Here is a 12,362-nt window from a genome sequence, read left to right as displayed (position 1 = left end):
CGCTGGACCACAAGGCACCATGGTGGCCGTTTCAATGCAAACCACTGGCTTTCTGGAGGATCTCTAATCCAGAGAACATTGCTAAAACCTCCAATGAACTTGCCCAAGCCAAGACCAGATATTTGCAATGAATCTGTCCAAAAAAACAATGCCAGCTTCCGATTGGCCAAGATATTTGATCACAAACATCTTGCTTTGCCAAGGTTTCTTAACCTGCCCAAAAATTCAAGCTTGGAAAGCGACTTTGATAACGAGTTCAGAAAGGAAGCTTCAAGCGAGAACACAGGAAATGTCTTACTCCCCTTGCATTTGCAACAACCAAATAATCTCAACATTTTCCATGAAATATGCGACTTTCCTGCTTTAAGAAATACCAAACATATCTTAGTTTTAAAATGGGGTGCACTTGTAAAACCACCAAGAACTGTGGTACCGAACCAGTGTAAAAAAGGCAGTGCATTAAAAAAAGTTCCAACTCTTCACTTTAGAGTTATGCTTCCATGATGACCCTAAATTGAATCATCCATCTATCTCTAGTGTGCGCAGGGATAGCAAATATGTGTAGAGCAAACGGTGTTGCCGTAGGTACTTCCAAAGTGCGTGTATGCGAGTGTTAGCATTGGGAAGGTTGGGTTCTTAAAAGTTCTCGATGGATTTAATTTGTTCGAAACATTGTTCTCTATTTTGCCTAACTTGGTTACTAGCCCAGGGCGGCAGACGAGCCCCCTATGAAACAGCAACGAGGCAGTGCAAAGTACAATTTATCAGGGCTCACTTTCGAGCTGCGATGCCTCCTATCCAATGCAGATCTGGCCTACAGAATCCCCTCTGTGAATCTTGCCCAGCAGCTGCACCGTAAAAAGCTGCCGTGACCCGGATTCGAACCGGGGTTGCTGCGGCCACAACGCAGAGTACTAACCACTATACGATCACGGCCCATGTGACGAGCCAGGTAGGAGTCGAACCTACAATCTTCTGATCCGTAGTCAGACGCGTTATCCATTGCGCCACTGGCCCTGCTGCTGGATGTTTGCCAAACTTCCTTTGATGCTCATTCCAACCGCTGGACCACAAGGCACCATGGTGGCCGTTTCAATGCAAACCACTGGCTTTCTGGAGGATCTCTAATCCAGAGAACATTGCTAAAACCTCCAATGAACTTGCCCAAGCCAAGACCAGATATTTGCAATGAATCTGTCCAAAAAAACAATGCCAGCTTCCGATTGGCCAAGATATTTGATCACAAACATCTTGCTTTGCCAAGGTTTCTTAACCTGCCCAAAAATTCAAGCTTGGAAAGCGACTTTGATAACGAGTTCAGAAAGGAAGCTTCAAGCGAGAACACAGGAAATGTCTTACTCCCCTTGCATTTGCAACAACCAAATAATCTCAACATTTTCCATGAAATATGCGACTTTCCTGCTTTAAGAAATACCAAACATATCTTAGTTTTAAAATGGGGTGCACTTGTAAAACCACCAAGAACTGTGGTACCGAACCAGTGTAAAAAAGGCAGTGCATTAAAAAAAGTTCCAACTCTTCACTTTAGAGTTATGCTTCCATGATGACCCTAAATTGAATCATCCATCTATCTCTAGTGTGCGCAGGGATAGCAAATATGTGTAGAGCAAACGGCGTTGCCGTAGGTACTTCCAAAGTGCGTGTATGCGAGTGTTAGCATTGGGAAGGTTGGGTTCTTAAAAGTTCTCGATGGATTTAATTTGTTCGAAACATTGTTCTCTATTTTGCCTAACTTGGTTACTAGCCCAGGGCGGCAGACGAGCCCCCTATGAAACAGCAACGAGGCAGTGCAAAGTACAATTTATCAGGGCTCACTTTCGATCTGCGATGCCTCCTCTGCTTCTATCCAATGCAGATCTGGCCTACAGAATCCCCTCTGTGAATCTTGCCCAGCAGCTGCGCCGTAAAAAGCTGCCGTGACCCGGATTCGAACCGGGGTTGCTGCGGCCACAACGCAGAGTACTAACCACTATACGATCACGGCCCATGTGATGAGCCAGGTAAGAGTCGAACCTACAATCTTCTGATCCGTAGTGTCATGGAAATTTTGTATTGTTGGTCGAACTTTAAATGTGTCATGTATTCGTGTTATTCATATGTCTCTCGTGTGGCTTAATTAAAGCTCTGAAGGCTGCAATTGGGCCATGCGCATGTACAATGTATGTATTACAGTACTCGGCTTGGTAATGGATGAGATGGCAGATCTGCGCTTATAGACCGGCGTGTATACCACCACGGCATTCCATGCGAATGCCGCTGTCAGTAGACCGTGGGCCTGTATCCACATATCAGCAGCATGGTACCACGTGGGCTTCATAACGCAATGCGCAAGCGGTGTGAACTCCACGTGTAGGCTTATGCATATCTTACAACCCATTACCAACTTGAAACTGTATCTGGGATGGATGTGTTTTAATAAAGATCGTATCGGGCCCATCCAGGTACAGACTGATATTTTTAGAGAGTGCTTGTACAGAGAATGTACATACCAATAGAAGATAGTAGGACAGGAAATATGACCTCAGATGGCTCATAGGGGGGAAGGGGAGGAAGTCTGCTGACCTCAGAAGGTTCATGGGGGAGGACCAGTGATAGATAATAGCAAAGGCTATGCTCCAATTGGAATGTACATCCTCTGTATAAGCAATCCCCATTGTATTGTTCGGTGGGAGGGATTGACTTTATTCATGTGGGGGGCATGTGTGTATTCTTAATAAAACAGAGAGCTGAGCCTAAAATCAGCCCCTTATGTGAGTTGCAACCAGCCTTAGAGTGTCGTGTGATCATTCCAGGGTAACGGAGCTCCATCACCCACAAATTCAACAGAACCAAAGTATTTGGATGGGCAGGAATCGTGTAGTTTGGCTGCAGTCGTGGTAAGCGAGATTCGCACAGCTTTATGGGGGATTTCTGCGCATCCAACTGCGAGTACTCACGGTAAGGAGAAATTCGTTAAAGCGAATTTCCAAGACAGTTTGGCGAGCCTGGTGGATACTAACGCGTATTCTTGCGTAGCTAACCTAGAACGAGGGGGGAATGGCCATCATGAACTAGCAAAAAGTATGCCGGCACATTTCAGGTCTCTCTGCCATTAAGAGGATCGCTTTTTGCGTGTTCGTGTGGCTGATTTCGCTCTCTGTTAGCTAACAAGAAATACCGCTTAACAAGGACCTCGTTTTTTGTCCTAAACTCTTGATTTTGTGGGTGAAAGACGAGGGTTTGTCTCTGCGGAGAGCAGCAGAGGGGTGGGTTTTGGTTGGCTGGATTTGGTCAAGTTTAAAAATCTTCCAACCAAAAATTAAACGGGTATATGTTTTAGTGGGTAAAAGTTGTTGCATAGTGTTAGGTAAGTATTTGTGGGCTGTAGGTACTGTGGTGATTGCTCTACCCCCCTCCACGTGAGGTAATTATTACAGTGCTGAAAGGCTTAGGTTAATTGTTAACTGTTGTAAGATCTCTGTGTGTATGTGATCTGTACAATGTTTTGTGGTATTACTGCTCCCAGCAAGCATGCAGCAGGGGGTCCTTTCTGTTACATGTGCATGTTAGTGTGATATGTTGGTGTTTTATGTCCGTTCTGTGATTGTGCCCAAATTGTGTTGTATGTGTGCTTCATATTGTTGTGTAATTGTCCAGTGTATGTTCTGTCCAAACGTCTGTTTTATGTAAGAGGCAATTTTGAGGCTAGAGGCTGCCGTGTGCTTCCCTGTGGGGGGCCATTCTAGCGTTACCATGTGCTTCCCTGTGGGGGGTCATTCTAGTATCTGCCATGTGCTCCTCTGTGGGGGGTCATTTTCTTGACTAAACCACATGGACTCCTTTTGTTTGGTGGCCATTTTGTTGGCTACCAAATGTGCAGTAATCTCTATGCAATGTGCATGAAGTTTCCTATATGCATTTGACCCATATTGTGTTTTTAATCCAAATTTTTTTACAGTTTCATTTGTTTGCTTTTAGCTTTAAATTTGCGTATTGCCAGCCAATTTAAAGTGTATTAAGCGAGTTTTCCCTTCACGTGTTCCACATTTAATGAGCGCGGTGAAGTCTGGGTTTTTGCACATAGATTTCTTGTATAGTGATTATGTTTTTCTTGTGTTTTTCCTGTTAAAAGTAGTTCCTTATTGTAAAGCGGGTTTGTTTTAAGCTGCTGTGTCGCGTGTTTCACGTCCAGCAGACTTTTTGTGTAAACGGTTCTAGGTGGTTGCAGTAAAGATTGCGTGTATAACGTGGATCGTTTAGCGGTGCTGATAGGAGTGATTTTTGAGTCAGCAACAAGGTTACTTTTGGCGCAGTTTTTCGGTTTACCTCGGTGTAATTGTTTTACTGTGAAACGTCCCGTGTTTTTCATAAGGATCCACTTTGTCCTTTTTAACAGTTTTTCAGGTTGAAAAAGGGTTTTTCTGTGTGTATTAGGAAAGTTTTTTTTCTTTTTACACAAATTTCCTAAAGGTCAGTTAGCAGGTTTCTGCCCAACCAGTGACCCCTAAGTAACATCCAAGAACCCCTCTTTTTGTTTTGACTTGTGTTAGCTACTGTGTGCAGGGAGAGAAAAGCCACTTTCATCATTGTGCGGTGTGGCCTGCCAAACACAGTGGGTGATGAGAACCACATAAATTACGCTGTGTGAGTGGGCGGTCCAGGGAAATCCTGGTCACCACAAACACTTCGGGTGGTCAGGATCACACAAATTGCGCTGTGGGAGTGGGAGGTGTGCTCTCAGTCTGACCGCCACTTGATGCGCTTCGGGTGATCGATAAGTATCACATAAATTACGCTGTGCTGGGAAAGTGGTGGAATCAGGCCTCTCGGTAGGATCCCACCGAGTGCTCCAGGGGGTAAACAGGTACCCGGACGCGGGATATATACCAGTGACTAGTCACGATGGGCAGTAGTCAGTCCATGAAGAGAGAGGGGGAACCAGCCCTCTTCAGGGTAAGGACAGCTGCACAACTGATGAAGGTGAGTTTGGGGGGGAAGTCTACAGAACCCCTCAAAAGGTGGAATAAATGGTCGAAGGGTACCAGATGGGAAATTCCCCGGGAAGGTACATTTGACGCATGGAGGTGGGAAAAATTCATCTCTGAATTTGAACCACGGATGCAGGCGTCAGAACTAGAGATCGCACAGCTATGGCTTCACAGGTCAATCCAATTAGGGAAGCAAGGCATACATAAACTGGTGTCTGTCCGGAAGAACCAGGTGATGTATACCTGGCCTCCAGAGGGAATAAAACAGGAGGATCCAGTGTCAGAGGTGGAGGAAGCTCTTTCAGGGCTGACTCTACTAAGGCAGGCAGGATCAGGGTCTACTGGGGTTCCCCAACAACCAACAGTGGCTGAGATAAGTATAACTGCACCTGTCTCTTCTGTTAGTGACGTCACTCTTGACATACCTTCTGTGTCTTCTGTCTCTATGCCTCAGCCTCTGCCTCTACCTCTCCCTTCTCCCTGCTTCACCCCAGCTCCTTCTGTTTCCAACTATGAAGCCTACTCAACAACCGATTTGCAGACTATCTGTGAATCAAGGGGAATAGACACCCGGTTAAAAAACAGGGCGGATTGCATCAAAGCGCTACGAACCACTGATCAGACCCCTGCCCCCCAGCTATACCCTGATCTGAGGGACCTCAAACCTGAAGGTGCAGTAAGCGAGGTGGTTAATCTAAGCCCACCGATGATGCTGGGTCAGCCCTTGCACTCTTCCCGGACCGAGGCCTATCCAGTCAGGGTGCAGCAATTTGAAGGTCCTCCCAATGCACGGGGGGAACGGACTTTAGGGGAACGGGTAGTTTGGCATGTCCCCTTCACCCCGGCAGAGATCCGCACTATTCTGGCTGAGCTCCCGGACTATCGAGTCAATCCGAGAGGATTTGCTCGAATGCTTGGACAAAACCAGTTCAGCTATGGTATGAGCGGGTCAGATTGTGCACAGATCCTACGGGCAAAGGTGGGCATGGAAGTGGCCAGTACAGTGATTGCAGGGTGCTCTATAACCACGCATGAGGAGATGACTTCAGGGGGCAAAGAGTTCTGTACACAGCTAAAGGCAAAGCTTCCAGAAATGTATGGTGCTACCTCCACTACGGACATGATGAAGCTCACCCAGGGTCCTAATGAGGAAAGCGCCTGCTTCTGGCGCCGTCTCAAGCAGACGGCACTGGATGCGGATCTGGAAGTTGGACCTGATGCTCCAACTGAAGGGGTAAAGGTGACCGCGACGCACATTCTGTTGCGGGCCAAATTTTTGGAAGGCATCAATATTAAAATTCGGGAAAGGCTGGTTCTGGCCCGACCCGAATATAATGAGATGTCTATCCCTGCTATCCTTTCCACTCTTGCGGCAATAGAGAGGGAAATGGATAGAAGAAAACAAGACAAGGCCAAAGTTCTTATGTCCCAGACCCCACACGAAAAACCAAGGGATCTGGGTCACAGGAAGGATAGGCCCCCACCCAGGTGCTTCCAGTGCCACCAAACGGGGCACATGAGGAGGAGCTGTCCCCAATTACCTAAAGGTCGGTGGCAGTTCATTCCTGATGAGTCCTCCGCCCCTATGACCACCATGGTAAGTAACTCCTATGAATTCTCATAGGAAGTTGACAAATCGGTGTCGGCCCAGATCCATCTTTTTCTAGAGGAATTAAAATATCCCCTCCCTTGCCTCACCGACACCAGTGCAGCAAGAACGGTCCTGCGAAAACAGGACATCCAAGGCAAGGTACCCCTCTCAGGGGAAAACCCTCCTAACCCCTACTAACCTCACTATCAAACGATGCACTATTCTTAACCCAGCTTCTCTTCTTCCTGTGTCGGAAGATGAGAAGGGGGGGGAGGACAGCAATGACAGTGCTGAATTTTGCAACACGACTAACAATACTAACACCTCTTCTGCTAACATGTCTTCTTTGTCCACTACTAATCTCTCTTCCAAAGGACACGACTGCATCTCTTTGGTGGAACTGGAGTCAGCGGCGACACACCCCATATCACCCCGAGAGTAGCGGTAAGGTTGAACGTCTTCCGATACCCAAAAACCTTGGCCTGAGTGTCTCCCCATTGCCCCCTATTCCATCCGGAATGCCCCTCGGCAACCACATGGGCTGTCACCCTACGAGGTGTTGTTTGGGGGACCTCCCAAAACAGGGTTGTACTTTCCTCAACAGTTGTTGTCTTTGCATTCACAGCTTACAGGTTATGTGCAATCTCTGCAACGGGAGCTGCAGAAGATACACCATCGGGTTCGCGAATCGCTCCCCGATCCAAATACAATAACAGGTGTTCTTTCTATTGAGCCAGGTGATTGGGTCGTCCTAAAGAAACATCAAAGAACCGGACTCGAGCCACGGTTCACCGGACCATACCAAGTCCAGCTGACGACACCTACCTCACTCAAGCTCGAGGGACGAGACAACTGGGTGCACGCAAGCCACTGCAAGAAGCTTCTCAGCTACACCAGAGAATGAGGGGTGTCATTTTCCTTTTTCTTTTTGTTTGTATGTCTTACATGTGTGTGAACGGAGGAAAAGATGGCAGATACCCCAACCTTTTATTTAAAATGCACCTGCGTTTAGCCAGAACCGCCAACAAAACCAACTGTTGGGTATGCTCAAAGCCCCCACCCAGTCATCACATGTCCGCAATGGCCGCTGTTCATGCCCTATATGACATCCGCGTCGGCATGAAAAAGCAAGGGACCCCTGGTCAGCCCCCACGTAGACATTTGTCGGTAGAACTTAATGACACATTTTTAGCAGGTAACATCAGTTTCAGCACCAATATTAGCTCTAGCTCCTGTAGGGCCCTCACCAGTCCATTATGGGTAACTGGGCAGCTAGGCAGCCCTCAGGTGTGCTTTAACATCAGCTTTGGCACAGGTAACAAGTTTGTTGGGACTACCACCTGCGAGGGAGGTATAACTGTCAATCTGACTAACCAGACTTCCTTTCTGAGTAACCACACTGACCGACCAGACCACGTGTGTTGGAAGGACGGATGTGATGTGCAGACTGAGGGAGCAATCCCCCAGTCTGTGCAACTGTTGCTCAGTACCAGAGGCCGAACGAGGAACTCCTCCTGTTCTGCTCTGACAGGTCCATACTATTTTCTGTGTGGTTCGGCAGCCTATAGAACATTTCCCCAGAACGCGAAAGGTTCGTGTGCCCTCATAAAGCTAGTCCCCGCATCCTATGTAGTGATGGACCATGAAGAGTTGATGGTCCACAAGAAGGTAAGGATGGCAGGGAGAGTTCGCAGGGAGCTGTTCTCTGAGGGCGACCAGGCATGGGCTTGGTTCCCCTCATGGACAGGATGGGGAATAGAACTTATGAAGCGCCTGAACAATTTTTCTGTCATCGTGGATAGTATGTTTAACGAGACCGTAGAGGCTGTCAGAGAAATTGCCCAAGAACAACGGCAGATGGGAATTTTAGTGCTTCAGGAGAAGATGGCCCTTGATTATCTTTTAGCCGCCAAAGGGGGGTTCTGTGAGTTCATCGGAGAGGATTGTTGTACTTGGATAGAAGACACCGATGACAAGGTCCAGGCCCATATGGACAAAGTTAGTGAACTACAGGGAAAAGCTAGAGCTATAGCTAGTGAGGGTTGGAATCCGTTCAAGGGTTTGGGAGGATTGGGAGATTTCCTGTTCTCCATCGGATCTTGGTTGAAGGAAGTGGGAGTGTATATCCTGATGCTTCTCTTTTTCATCTGCCTTTTATATGCCGCGGTGAGATGTTCCTGTTGCCTCATCGACCGTGTAAACCAAGCTCGGGCAGACGACCACATCTCCATGCCCGCTCCTGGGATCCCACTCCAACCACTGATCGGAGGAAGACCTCACCAACCATCCACCTTCTCTACAGATTACGTCCTGGCTTCCCTCTAATTTATCTCTCTGAAGACCACATTCTCCAAGACCTTCAAGCAAGCTTCAAGCCTCATCATTGTTTGTGTCTGCGATTTGGAAAACTGTCTGGGTCGAGACCAGCCTTGTGTGGCCCCGTCTGCAGGGGCAATTTGAGAATCTATTGCTGGATCTCCCCAGACCACCGTGGGATCACAAGCTTTATTCATACCACAAGTCTGTTTGTGGTTTTTGCAAGAGCCTTCCTGTAGTGAAGGTTCCAATGCTCTTGAGGATCATCGCTTCAATCAAGCCTGTTTGCGTCGAGTCTGCGTCGGGTCTTGTTGTTTCAGGTACCCCGTGGAGCTTTATTCTCAGGGACAACTACAGGAACTCTTTGAAGTTTGAGACTACACCCATCAAGCTGAAGAAGATCAAGAAGGGACACGAGGAGAATATGATAAAACAGGAGGGAATGTCATGGAAATTTTGTATTGTTGGTCGAACTTTAAATGTGTCATGTATTCGTGTTATTCATATGTCTCTCGTGTGGCTTAATTAAAGCTCTGAAGGCTGCAATTGGGCCATGCGCATGTACAATGTATGTATTACAGTACTCGGCTTGGTAATGGATGAGATGGCAGATCTGCGCTTATAGACCGGCGTGTATACCACCACGGCATTCCATGCGAATGCCGCTGTCAGTAGACCGTGGGCCTGTATCCACATATCAGCAGCATGGTACCACGTGGGCTTCATAACGCAATGCGCAAGCGGTGTGAACTCCACGTGTAGGCTTATGCATATCTTACAACCCATTACCAACTTGAAACTGTATCTGGGATGGATGTGTTTTAATAAAGATCGTATCGGGCCCATCCAGGTACAGACTGATATTTTTAGAGAGTGCTTGTACAGAGAATGTACATACCAATAGAAGATAGTAGGACAGGAAATATGACCTCAGATGGCTCATAGGGGGGAAGGGGAGGAAGTCTGCTGACCTCAGAAGGTTCATGGGGGAGGACCAGTGATAGATAATAGCAAAGGCTATGCTCCAATTGGAATGTACATCCTCTGTATAAGCAATCCCCATTGTATTGTTCGGTGGGAGGGATTGACTTTATTCATGTGGGGGGCATGTGTGTATTCTTAATAAAACAGAGAGCTGAGCCTAAAATCAGCCCCTTATGTGAGTTGCAACCAGCCTTAGAGTGTCGTGTGATCATTCCAGGGTAACGGAGCTCCATCACCCACAAATTCAACAGAACCAAAGTATTTGGATGGGCAGGAATCGTGTAGTTTGGCTGCAGTCGTGGTAAGCGAGATTCGCACAGCTTTATGGGGGATTTCTGCGCATCCAACTGCGAGTACTCACGGTAAGGAGAAATTCGTTAAAGCGAATTTCCAAGACAGTAGTCAGACGCGTTATCCATTGCGCCACTGGCCCTGCTGCTGGATGTTTGCCAAACTTCCTTTGATGCTCATTCCAACCGCTGGACCACAAGGCACCATGGTGGCCGTTTCAATGCAAACCACTGGCTTTCTGGAGGATCTCTAATCCAGAGAACATTGCTAAAACCTCCAATGAACTTGCCCAAGCCAAGACCAGATATTTGCAATGAATCTGTCCAAAAAAACAATGCCAGCTTCCGATTGGCCAAGATATTTGATCACAAACATCTTGCTTTGCCAAGGTTTCTTAACCTGCCCAAAAATTCAAGCTTGGAAAGCGACTTTGATAACGAGTTCAGAGAGGAAGCTTCAAGCGAGAACACAGGAAATGTCTTACTCCCCTTGCATTTGCAACAACCAAATAATCTCAACATTTTCCATGAAATATGCGACTTTCCTGCTTTAAGAAATACCAAACATATCTTAGTTTTAAAATGGGGTGCACTTGTAAAACCACCAAGAACTGTGGTACCGAACCAGTGTAAAAAAGGCAGTGCATTAAAAAAAGTTCCAACTCTTCACTTTAGAGTTATGCTTCCATGATGACCCTAAATTGAATCATCCATCTATCTCTAGTGTGCGCAGGGATAGCAAATATGTGTAGAGCAAACGGTGTTGCCGTAGGTACTTCCAAAGTGCGTGTATGCGAGTGTTAGCATTGGGAAGGTTGGGTTCTTAAAAGTTCTCGATGGATTTAATTTGTTCGAAACATTGTTCTCTATTTTGCCTAACTTGGTTACTAGCCCAGGGCGGCAGACGAGCCCCCTATGAAACAGCAACGAGGCAGTGCAAAGTACAATTTATCAGGGCTCACTTTCGAGCTGCGATGCCTCCTATCCAATGCAGATCTGGCCTACAGAATCCCCTCTGTGAATCTTGCCCAGCAGCTGCACCGTAAAAAGCTGCCGTGACCCGGATTCGAACCGGGGTTGCTGCGGCCACAACGCAGAGTACTAACCACTATACGATCACGGCCCATGTGACGAGCCAGGTAGGAGTCGAACCAACAATCTTCTGATCTGTAGTCAGACGCGTTATCCATTGCGCCACTGGCCCTGCTGCTGGATGTTTGCCAAACTTCCTTTGATGCTCATTCCAACCGCTGGACCACAAGGCACCATGGTGGCCGTTTCAATGCAAACCACTGGCTTTCTGGAGGATCTCTAATCCAGAGAACATTGCTAAAACCTCCAATGAACTTGCCCAAGCCAAGACCAGATATTTGCAATGAATCTGTCCAAAAAAACAATGCCAGCTTCCGATTGGCCAAGATATTTGATCACAAACATCTTGCTTTGCCAAGGTTTCTTAACCTGCCCAAAAATTCAAGCTTGGAAAGCGACTTTGATAACGAGTTCAGAAAGGAAGCTTCAAGCGAGAACACAGGAAATGTCTTACTCCCCTTGCATTTGCAACAACCAAATAATCTCAACATTTTCCATGAAATATGCGACTTTCCTGCTTTAAGAAATACCAAACATATCTTAGTTTTAAAATGGGGTGCACTTGTAAAACCACCAAGAACTGTGGTACCGAACCAGTGTAAAAAAGGCAGTGCATTAAAAAAAGTTCCAACTCTTCACTTTAGAGTTATGCTTCCATGATGACCCTAAATTGAATCATCCATCTATCTCTAGTGTGCGCAGGGATAGCAAATATGTGTAGAGCAAACGGCGTTGCCGTAGGTACTTCCAAAGTGCGTGTATGCGAGTGTTAGCATTGGGAAGGTTGGGTTCTTAAAAGTTCTCGATGGATTTAATTTGTTCGAAACATTGTTCTCTATTTTGCCTAACTTGGTTACTAGCCCAGGGCGGCAGACGAGCCCCCTATGAAACAGCAACGAGGCAGTGCAAAGTACAATTTATCAGGGCTCACTTTCGATCTGCGATGCCTCCTCTGCTTCTATCCAATGCAGATCTGGCCTACAGAATCCCCTCTGTGAATCTTGCCCGGCAGCTGCGCCGTAAAAAGCTGCCGTGACCCGGATTCGAACCGGGGTTGCTGCGGCCACAACGCAGAGTACTAACCACTATACGATCACGGCC

General features: G+C 47.0%; 6 non-coding genes across 6 annotated transcripts; all 6 read right to left on the bottom strand.

The window, feature by feature from the left end:
* Window positions 1-864: 864 nt before the first annotated feature.
* TRNAH-GUG (transfer RNA histidin (anticodon GUG)) lies at window positions 865-936 on the bottom strand. Its single transcript has one exon. It is a non-coding gene; the product is annotated as a tRNA-His (tRNA).
* An 8-nt stretch (window positions 937-944) lies between these two features.
* TRNAR-ACG (transfer RNA arginine (anticodon ACG)) lies at window positions 945-1,017 on the bottom strand. The gene has a single exon. It is a non-coding gene; the product is annotated as a tRNA-Arg (tRNA).
* A 916-nt stretch (window positions 1,018-1,933) lies between these two features.
* On the bottom strand, window positions 1,934-2,005 carry TRNAH-GUG (transfer RNA histidin (anticodon GUG)). Its single transcript has one exon. It is a non-coding gene; the product is annotated as a tRNA-His (tRNA).
* Window positions 2,006-11,220: 9,215 nt separating this feature from the next.
* TRNAH-GUG (transfer RNA histidin (anticodon GUG)) lies at window positions 11,221-11,292 on the bottom strand. The gene has a single exon. It is a non-coding gene; the product is annotated as a tRNA-His (tRNA).
* An 8-nt stretch (window positions 11,293-11,300) lies between these two features.
* Window positions 11,301-11,373, bottom strand: TRNAC-ACA (transfer RNA cysteine (anticodon ACA)). Its single transcript has one exon. It is a non-coding gene; the product is annotated as a tRNA-Cys (tRNA).
* Window positions 11,374-12,289: 916 nt separating this feature from the next.
* On the bottom strand, window positions 12,290-12,361 carry TRNAH-GUG (transfer RNA histidin (anticodon GUG)). The gene has a single exon. It is a non-coding gene; the product is annotated as a tRNA-His (tRNA).
* Between the last annotated feature and the right edge of the window lies 1 nt (window position 12,362).

The sequence above is a fragment of the Staurois parvus genome, unplaced genomic scaffold (assembly GCF_062004578.1).
Source record: "Staurois parvus isolate SC_StPar_1 unplaced genomic scaffold, SC_StPar_1.0 ptg000662l, whole genome shotgun sequence".
In the NCBI taxonomy this organism is placed as follows: domain Eukaryota; kingdom Metazoa; phylum Chordata; class Amphibia; order Anura; family Ranidae; genus Staurois; species Staurois parvus.
The sequence above is the reverse complement of the archived record's forward strand: the minus strand, read 5'-3'. Positions and strand labels throughout refer to the sequence as shown.